Source organism: Musa acuminata, chromosome BXJ2-8 (assembly GCF_036884655.1).
Source record: "Musa acuminata AAA Group cultivar baxijiao chromosome BXJ2-8, Cavendish_Baxijiao_AAA, whole genome shotgun sequence".
Lineage (NCBI taxonomy): Eukaryota > Viridiplantae > Streptophyta > Magnoliopsida > Zingiberales > Musaceae > Musa > Musa acuminata.
This window is the reverse complement of record NC_088345.1, coordinates 12,005,916-12,015,949: the sequence shown is the minus strand read 5'-3', so window position 1 is coordinate 12,015,949 and position 10,034 is coordinate 12,005,916.

Sequence of the window (10,034 nt, the reverse complement as noted above, 5' to 3'; positions counted from 1 at the left end):
AGGAGGTTTGCAGTAATGATAAAGTGCTCAAGGTAAAAGCAAACCAGAGATTTAGAGTGGTTCGGTCAGTCTTGACCTACTCCACTTTTGGCTTCCTCCTCCGACGAGGTCACCGACGTCAACTAGCTGCCTTCCTTCAATGGGCGAAGGCTAACTGCCCTTTTACAGTTTCTCTCCTTTTGACAGGCTTAGGAGACAACCTTTACAGATCCTTTCTCTCCTCTCTTTACAACTCAAGACTTAAAGAACAGAAGGAGGAGAACTTTAGGACTTTACACAAATTTGAGCTCTTAGAATCACTGAAAAGATCAAGAATTCGGTGTGGATCTGTATCCTTTCAGTGTTGAATGGGTAGGGTATTTATAGGCCCCAACCCAATTCAAATTTGGAGCTCAAAACGATCAAATCCCGGAATTCCGGGATCAGGCGGTTGCACCTCTTGACTGGAGAGGTGGCACCGCCTGGCAGAGCTCGAAGACTGAGCTCAGGCGATTGCACCTCTCTGCCAGAGCTCGAAGACTGAGCTCAGTGGTTGCATCGCCTGGCAGAGCTCGAAGTCTGAGCTCGGTGGTTGCATCACCTGGCAGAGCTCGAAACTGAGCTCAGGCTGATGCACCTCTCTGCCAGAGGTGGTTGCACCTCTCTGCCAGAGCTCGAAGACCGAGCTTAGGCGATGCATCACCTGTCCAAAGAGGTTGCACCTCTCTGCCAGAGCTTGAAGACCGAGCTCGGTGGTTGCACCTCTTGGCAGAGCTCGAAACTTGAGCTCTGGCGGTGCTACCTCTTGACAGAGGAGGTTGCACCGCCCAGTCTCGCTTGGAGACTGAGCCCTGGGCGGTTGCACCTCTTGGCTGGGGCGGTTGCACCGCCCAGTCCCGCTGGAAGACATGGCCTGGGCGGTTGCACCGCCCAGTCCCGCAGCCCAGGCGGTTGCACCGCCTGGTGCAATCAGGGTCCGAATGGTTCGCTCCATTCGGCCCAATTTGAATCTTTTCAGGGGCCCAATTGCCCCAAGATTAAGCTAATGGGATCACCTCCCATTTTCAAGCTTAATCATCGTGCTAACTATGATTAACTCTAAGACAACTTCTGCAGCTATGCTCCGATGCGTCAATCGCTTCTTCCGACGAGTTTCCGGCGAACTTCCGTCGATCATCCGATAAACCCTCGGTGATCCTTCTGCGGACATCTGGCATACTCTTGGACTTTGCGACGATCCACTTGGCGAGTTCCGACGAGCTTCGCTTGGCAAGCTTCTGGACTTCTCGGATCTGTTCTCGCTGAACCTCCGACGACCGTCCGAACTTCCGTCGAACTCTCGAACTCCCAACGTGATCATGATTTTGACTCCGGCGCAACACCTGCTTCTTGTCTTACTCTCATCGTAGTTAATCCTGCACACTTATCTCAACACATAGATTAGATAACAAATGACAATTGACTTCATCATCAAAATCCGAGATTCAACATTACTCTGGCAAGCAAGAGGGTTACTCAATTACACGTCTGTCTATGTTTAATGGGTCGGATTACACATATTGAAAGACTCATATGAGGATCTTCCTTATTTCCATGGATTTTAAGCTTTGGAATTTTGTCGAAAATGGATTTAAAAAATCTTCTCTTCCGATGAGCGAATGGGATGAATCAGAGAAGAAGGTTTTTGCTTTAAATGCAAAGGCTATGAATGCCTTGTTTTATACACTTGACAAAAATGAATTTAATCGCGTTTCGATTTGTGATTCGATTTTTATATTGGGAGAACTCTTGAGGTCACTCATGAAGCCACTAGCTAAGTGAAAGAGTCCAAAATTAACATTCTTGTGCATTCTTATGAACGTTTCCGGATGAAACCAAGTGAGTCCATTGGAGACATATATACCCGTTTCAAGATGTCATCAATGGACTCAAAGCTCTTAGTAAAGGTTTTTCTAACTTTGAACTAGTAACTAAAATTTTAAAATCCCTTCCAAAGAGTTGGGATCCAAAAGTTATGACCATTCAAGAGGCCAAGGACCTTAAAATATTTCCTCTCGAAGAATTTATTGGGTCTCTAATGACCTATGAAATGACGTGCCATGCTCATGAAGAGCTTGAGAACCACCTTCCAAAGAACAAGAAGGATTTGGGGCATAGAACACATGAAGACCACTCGAGCATAAGCTCAAGTGATGGTGAACTTGAACTTACAAAGAAATTTAAAAAGTTAATGAAACAAAAATTAAAGAACAAAAAGAGGAGAAAACAAATTGGGAAGAATCGAGCTCCTCCGAAGACGAGGAGAAAATCAACAAAGGTGAGATGACAAACTACGCCTTAACGACTTTCGATGATAAAGTAATAAAAATGCCCTTAATTTATTTCAAAATTACATAATACTTTTCATGAGTTATTTTTAATTTAGTTTAGGATTAATTTTCTTAAAAAATACATGTTTAATAATTTAATAATAAAAATAAAAAATTAGGAATCATGCTTATCATTCTAGTAATTTTGAAAATAATCATGAAAATTGTATGTTTATGATAAACAAAATGATTTTGTTTAAAAATGCCTTATGAAATATGATATCATGCCTAATAAATTTATTTTTTGAAACTATGCATGATGATGATGAGTTTTGGGTAATTTATAGTTTATTGATTTTGATGATTTCCATGATGATCTTTTACGATTTATGGATTATCGATTTTTACCGTGATGAAAGTTGCTTTTAAAAATGATGCATGACTTTTGTACGCAAACTAGATAGATTCACCTAAAAAGAAAAATGCATGACTACAATAAATAACAAAATGATTTTGTTTGAAAATGTCTTATGCCCAATAAAACTATCATAGATGAATATGCTTTATGTTTAATAATTTTTTTGGCTTATATGCCTTATCATGATAAATATTTTGAAAAGTTTGTATCATATGATTATTATACATGATGATTTATTGGTCTTGAAGTAATTCGATTTTGATTAAATGAAATCATGTTTGACTTGAAGTAATGAGTTGAAATATTTTTTTTTTAATTATGTGTTGTATTTTTTTTTTATCTTGATGATTTTTTATCTTTTCGTTTTAAACGATGATGCATGGATTTGAAAGAAAAGGACATGCATGTATGGAATCAATCAATAAGTTGAAACAAAAGGAGGAAAGAATTTTTTATTGAAATTTTTTTTTTCTCTATCTTATTGATTTCTACCTAAGAGACCAATAAAATTTTTTATGCTATTTTGAATCTCTTGAAAGAAATGTTGAGATTTTGATGATTTGGATGATTTGAATTTGAATGAGTTTTATCCAAAATCAAGATATTTACAAATTAAGATTTATTATGAATCAATATTTTTCGTTAATCAATCTCCTAAGATTTTCTTTTGATTATTTATGAGTAGGTTTTTTAAAAAGAAATCATGCCTTTTGGTATTCACATGTTCTAATATTTCATTATATGATTTTTATGTAATTCCTTGTATTCATTAAATGTTTATCTCCATCACCCAATTATTTTCTTCTTGATATTTCTTATGTGGTGATATAAAATTATGCATGAAATACTCTTGATATTATTTTGATGCATACAAATGAAAAGTTATGATGATGCATGATAGGATGTAATTTGACAGAGTAATACCATAATGATTTGAAATATTTATGATTTGGAATGATGCATATGCTTTTTATTGGGATGATGTATGTGATGTATTGCATATGATGTGTATCATGAATGCTTTAAATGATAAATGTTTGGTACCAATAATCATGAAGTGATAAATACTTAAAAATATTGATTTAATGTTCGGTATCATGAATACTTTATTATCATACATGAAAATAGTGATAAATATTTTGAAAATAAATGTTTGTATCATGTTAAATGATTTTATATTTTGTGCATGATGAGTTATAGTGATGATTGAAACAATGATTGAAATAATATGAATGATGATTTAGAATCATACATATAATGATGAGTCTATATGTTTTGAAAATATATATGATGATTTGGTATTATGTATGCAATACTTTAACGTATGATAATGATGCACGCAATGATGAAATATTCATGATAAAATAATTATTTTGACATTCAAGACTTGAATTTTCATTTATGCTATTTATCTTTGTCATAATTTAGAAATTAATGTAAAGGGTCTTCTCTTCTTTTTGATAATGACAAAGGGGGAGCAAAACATGCTAGAAAGCAAATTTGCTAGCTTGCACAATTCAAGAAAAAAACAAAAATTATACTTATCAAAAGAGAAGATATTGCTATCTTGAATATCACCAAGGAGTGCTATCTTGCCTATCTCAAGAAGCAAAAAGTTAACTTGCACATCTAGCAAAACTTATATTTCAAGAAGCAAGAGTTGCTTTCTTGAACATCTCAAAATTGCTAGCTTGCGTGTCTTAAAATGTTGAAAAAATTTTGCTAGCTTATACATTGTAAACTTGCTATCATACTACCATGCATATCTATGATGATAACAAACTTACATAATGATAAAAATGGATATTATATTTTTCATGCAATGAGTTGAACTTGTATATCACAAACACTTGATTGTGGTACTTCTCCTTTTTGTTGATGACAAAGGGGGAGAAGTATGTTGATTATATGTCATGATTTTATCATGACATGTTACTTGGATTTTTGAATCCAAGAGTTTCTATCAATATGGTATATTGATAGTGAGAGTTTGTTTAAACTCCGGGAGTTAAGGTTAACTCCCTCGTCGATTGGTTGTCATCATCAAAAAGGGGAAGATTGCTGAATCTCATATTTTGATGATGAAACCAATCAATATGTATTTATGTTTTAATATGCATTTTGAGTAGTGCAGGATGCTTCAATCAGGGTGAGACAATTAAAATAGGAAAATCATGTTGGGCCAGAGGAATATGTCAGAAGATTGGACGTCGAGCCGATGGATCGGTTGACGTATCGACAGAAGGCTTCGAGCCGTGGATTCGGGCATCGAGCCAAGAAGAGCGAAGATTGTGCCAAGGATATCAGAGTCGCAGAGTCAACTGGCCGATTGGGCAATAGGCCACAAGAAATGATGATGCGCCGAAGAATCGGACGAAGCGTCGAGGGACCAATGATATGCCGGACAACTTGATTAGATGCTTAGGATTAATTGTCTAGATCGAAGTGTGTTTTACATATGCAGGATTAACTACGATAGCTTAAAGACATAAAGCAAGTTTACTGGAATCAAGTTCGATGGGTGTTCGAGAGTCCGCCGAAAGTCCGAAGAATCGTCAGAAGTGCTACCGGAACCAACCGAGAAAGAATCAGGGACTTGCCAAAGTTTTCAGAAGTCCGCCGGAAAGATCATTGGAGGTTCATGGAGATCACCGAGAAGATTTGGATACTTGCCAAAGACTTGTTGAACTTGCCATAAGATCAGGAGCCTGCTGGGAGTCCGCCGGAAGAAATCCGAGGGTGTATCGGAAGTCCGCCGAAAGTTTACCGGAAAGCTCGCCGGAAGGAAACTCAAAGTTGCCGGTTAAAAAATTGCTTAGGGCTATGTCTTAATTTCGTAGTTTGCATATAATTTAGGTTAGAATTAAGGGTTAATCCTATAACCCAGTTAGGGGTCAATTGGGCCCGAGTTTGGACTAGTTTGGGCCAAGTTTGGAGCCCAACCAGTAAGTTGGAACAGTCCAGGCGGTGGCACCGCCCAGAACCCGAGAGGTCCGACGGTGGCACCGCCCAGAACCCGAGAGGTCCAACGATGGCACCACCAATACACTGTCAGTATCATACATTGATAGGCGGTGGCACCGCCACTGATAGACGATGGCACCGCAAGCACCGGGAAACCCAAAAGCAATTCAAATTTGGAGCCCAAATTTGAATCCTCTTGGGGCCTATAAATACCCCTCAATTCTCAACAGAGAACACACCTTGTTGAGAAGTTAGAAATTGAGAAAAAGCTTTAGTAAAGTCTTGTTTTCAATAGCTTAAGTGTTCACCTCCCTCTTTCTCTTTGAAAAATCTATAATAGTGTGAACCACTTGTAAAACGGTTGTAAGATGAGTATTTGTTCCTTCCCCTTCAAAGTGATTTGCTAGTGGAAGTTGGGAGTCTCATGGAAGAAGACTTTGCAAGTGGATGTAGGTCATTTGACCGAACCACTTTACATTGTGGTGTTCCTTAAATGTGTGAGTGTTTAATTTTCTGAACCACTTATCTTCTTAACAGCAAACTATTTGGTTTTCTTCTCCCTACTCTTGACTTCCTTTACTCGAGCTATTTTAGCTAAGTCATCCTTCATCGAATCAAAATCTCTACACATTTACGAAATCAATTTTAAACTTACGAGTTTTACGAAATCGATTTTAAACTTACAAGTTTTAATCCGCTGCACTAATTCACCCCCCCTCTTAGTGCCGCTCCGATCCTAACAACATTTACATATCACTCTTTTATAAGTAGTCCCTCACACACCTCCCTTAGGGCTAACTCTAAGCACTGGGAGGAGGGAACTCAAAGTTTTGGCAGAGTTTACTCAATTTTTTCCTCAAGAATTCTTGCTCCTTTCTTACTGCCCAAGTGGAGTATTTATAGGCCCCAAATAGTTTCAAATATGGAGCCAAAAATTTAACTTTTCGGGTCTTCCAAGTACAGGCGGTACCACCGCCTGCACTAGGCGGTACCACTACCTACAGCCTGACACTGGGCGATACCACCACCTGACAGATTGTTACTGGATGGTACCACTGCTTGACAACCTTGGAGACCGAGTTTTTTTAGTTTTTCAACTCACAGGCGATTCCACCACTTGACCCATTTTTTGGGTCACTAAATGGGCCTTCCAATGAGCTTAAATCGATCCTAATTAAGACCCAATTAGTCTCTAATTGAGTTAGCATTATTACACCAAAATTTACCTCAATTAGCCCCTAAACTACTTCGATCTTAGACAAATGATTACAAAGCATGAATCCTTTGTCCGGCATGTCATTGGTTCATCTAGCTTTTCGTCCGATCCTTGAATGCATCGTCCTCTCCTTCGGCGTATTTCCCAATTGGTATGTTGACTCTCATAACTTCCGATCTCCTTGGTGTAATGTTCGATCCTTCTGCTCGATGCTTGAATTCATAGCACGAAGCCTTCTGCCGACACGTCGACCGATCCTCCGGCCCGACATCCAATCTTCTAGCATGTTCACTCCGACCCAACGTCTGATTCTTCCTGCTTTAATCAATTTGCCTTTCCTTGATCGAAGCTAGTCTTGCATTACTTAAAATATAGATTAGATCACAAACTCATCAATTGATTTCATCATGAAAATCCGAGATTCAATAGGTTGGATGGCTCATTCAATCACTTTGCGCCACGTCAAGTGGTGGCACTGTTGAATCTCGGATTTTGATGATGAAGTCAATTGTCATTTGTTATCTAATCTATGTGTTGAGATAAGTGTGCAGGATTAACTACGATGAGAGTAAGACAAGCAGCAGGAGTTGCGCCGGAGTCAAGATCATGATCACGTTGGAAGTTCGAGAGTTCGACGGAAGTTCGGACGGTCGTCGGAGGTTCAGAGAGAACAGATCCGAGAAGTCCAGAAGCTTGCCAAGCGAAGCTCGTCGGAACTCGCCAAGTGGATCGTCGCAAAGTCCAGGAGTATGCCGGATGTCCGCAGAAGGATCACCGAGGGTTATCGGTTGATCGACGGAAGTTGGCAGGAAACTCGCTGGAAGAAGCGATTGACGCATCGGAGCAAAGCTGCAGAAGTTGTCTTAGAGTTAATCGTAGTTAGCATGATGATTAAGCATGAAAATGGGAGGTGATCCCATTAGCTTAATCTTGGGGCAATTGGGCCCCTGAAAAGATTCAAAGTGGGCCGAATGGAGTGAACCATTCGGACCCTGATTGCACCAGGAGGTGCAACCGCCCCAGCCAGGAGGTGCAACCGCCTGGGTTGTGGGGTTGAGAGGTGCAACCGCCCCAGCCAGGAGGTGCAACCGCCTGGGCTGTGGGGTTGAGAGGTGCAACTGCCCCAGCCAGGAGGTGCAACCGCCTGGGCTGTGGGGTTGAGAGGTGCAACCGCCCTAGCCAGGAGGTGCAACCGCCTGGGCTGCGAGGCTGGGAGGTGCAACCGCCCCAGCCAAGAGGTTGCACCGCCAGAGCTCAAGTTCCGAGCTCTGCCAGGCGATGCAACCACCGAGCTCAGTCTTCGAGCTCTGGAAGATAGGTGCATCAGCCTGAGCTCAGTCTCGAGCTCTGCCAGGTGATGCATTCACCAAGCTCAGTCTTCGAGCTCTGGCAGAGAGGTGCATCAGCCTGAGCTCAGTTTCGAGCTCTGCCAGGTGATGCAACCACCGAGCTCAGATTTCAAGCTTTGCCAGGTGATGCAACCACCAAGCTCAGTCTTCGAGCTCTGCCAGGTGATGCAACCATCGAGCTCAGTCTTCGAGCTCTGGCAGAGAGAAGCAATCGGCAGAGCTCAGTCTTCGAGCTCTGCCAGGCGGTGCCACCTCTCCAGTCGAGAGGTGCAACCGCCTGATCCCAGAATTCTGGGATTTGATCGATTTGATCGTTTTGAGCTCGAATTTTGAATTGGGTTGGGGCCTATAAATACCCCACCCATTCAGCACTGAAAAGATACAGACCTATACCGAAATCTTGATCTTTTCTGTGATTCTAAAGAGCTCAAAAGTGTTGTAAAGCCTTTAAGTCTCCTCCTTCTGTTCTTCAAGTTTTCAATTGTAAAGTGAGGAGAGAAAGGTCTGTAAAGGTTGTCTCCTAAGCCTGTCAAAAGGAGAGAAATTGTAAGAGGGAAGTTTGGCCTTCGCCCATTGAAGGAAGGCACCTAGTTGACGTCGGCAACCTCATCGGTGGAGGAAGCCAAAAGTGGAGTAGGTCAAGGCTGACCGAACCACTCTAAATCTCTGGTTTGCGTTTATTTTCGAGCACTTTATCATTACTGCAAACCTCCCTCATCACTACTGCTCTCTGCGCTTTCACGAACAAGTTCTAAGTGCTGTTCTTCCAAATCTGCATTCAGACATAAATTCGTGTTTTCATACATTACAGTTTACGTTTACGTTTGATTCTGCAGAACTGTTTTCCGCGCTTTTACGAACGAGCTTCCTTGCAGTTTACGCTTACATTTTAATCCTATCTGTCCTCTACGATTTTACGAACGAGTTTCAACATTTAGACGTAAAACTGCATTCAGACGTAAATCGGCTTTCCTCGCTCAATCATCAGATTTCAGTTCACGTTTACGTCTTGATTTCAACTGCATACTGCCTTCTGCGAGATACAAACGAGTTTCAAAGTTTAGACGTAAATCTGCGTCTAGACGTAAAACAGCGTTTAGACGTAAATCTGCGTTTAGACGTAAAACTGCGTTTAGACGTAAAACTGCGTTTAGACGTAAATCTGCGTTTAGACGTAAAACTGCGTTTAGACGTAAAACTGCGTTTAGACGTAAATCTGCGTTTAAACGTAAATCTGCATTTAGACGTAAATCTGAGTTTAAACGCAAAACTGCGCTTAGACGCAAAACTGCGCTTAGACGCAAAACTGCGCTTAAACGCAATCTGCGCTTAGACGCAAACTGCACTTAGATACAAATTGAGAATTTGCTTTTGCATCATAATAGTTTTTGAACGAACGCAGCTTTTGGTTTTTAAATTATTATAAGATTTCCGCTGCACTAATTCACCCCCCCCTCTTAGTGCTCTTGATCCTAACAATTGGTATCAGAGCAAGGTTAACTCTCTAAAGGATTAAAACCCAAGAGAGATGGCATACGCCGGAAACCAAGAGGGGCATTCGATTACACGTCCACCCATGTTCAGTGGAACGGACTACACTTACTGGAAGACCCGAATGAGGATCTTTCTTATTTCTATGGATTTTGAACTGTGGAACCTTGTTGAAAATGGATTTTTAAAATCTTCTCTTCCAATGATCGATTGGAACGATTTGGAGAAGAAGGCTTTCGCTCTTAATGCAAAGGCTATGAATGCCTTATTTTGCGCACTTGATAAAAACGAGTTTAATCGTGTTTCAA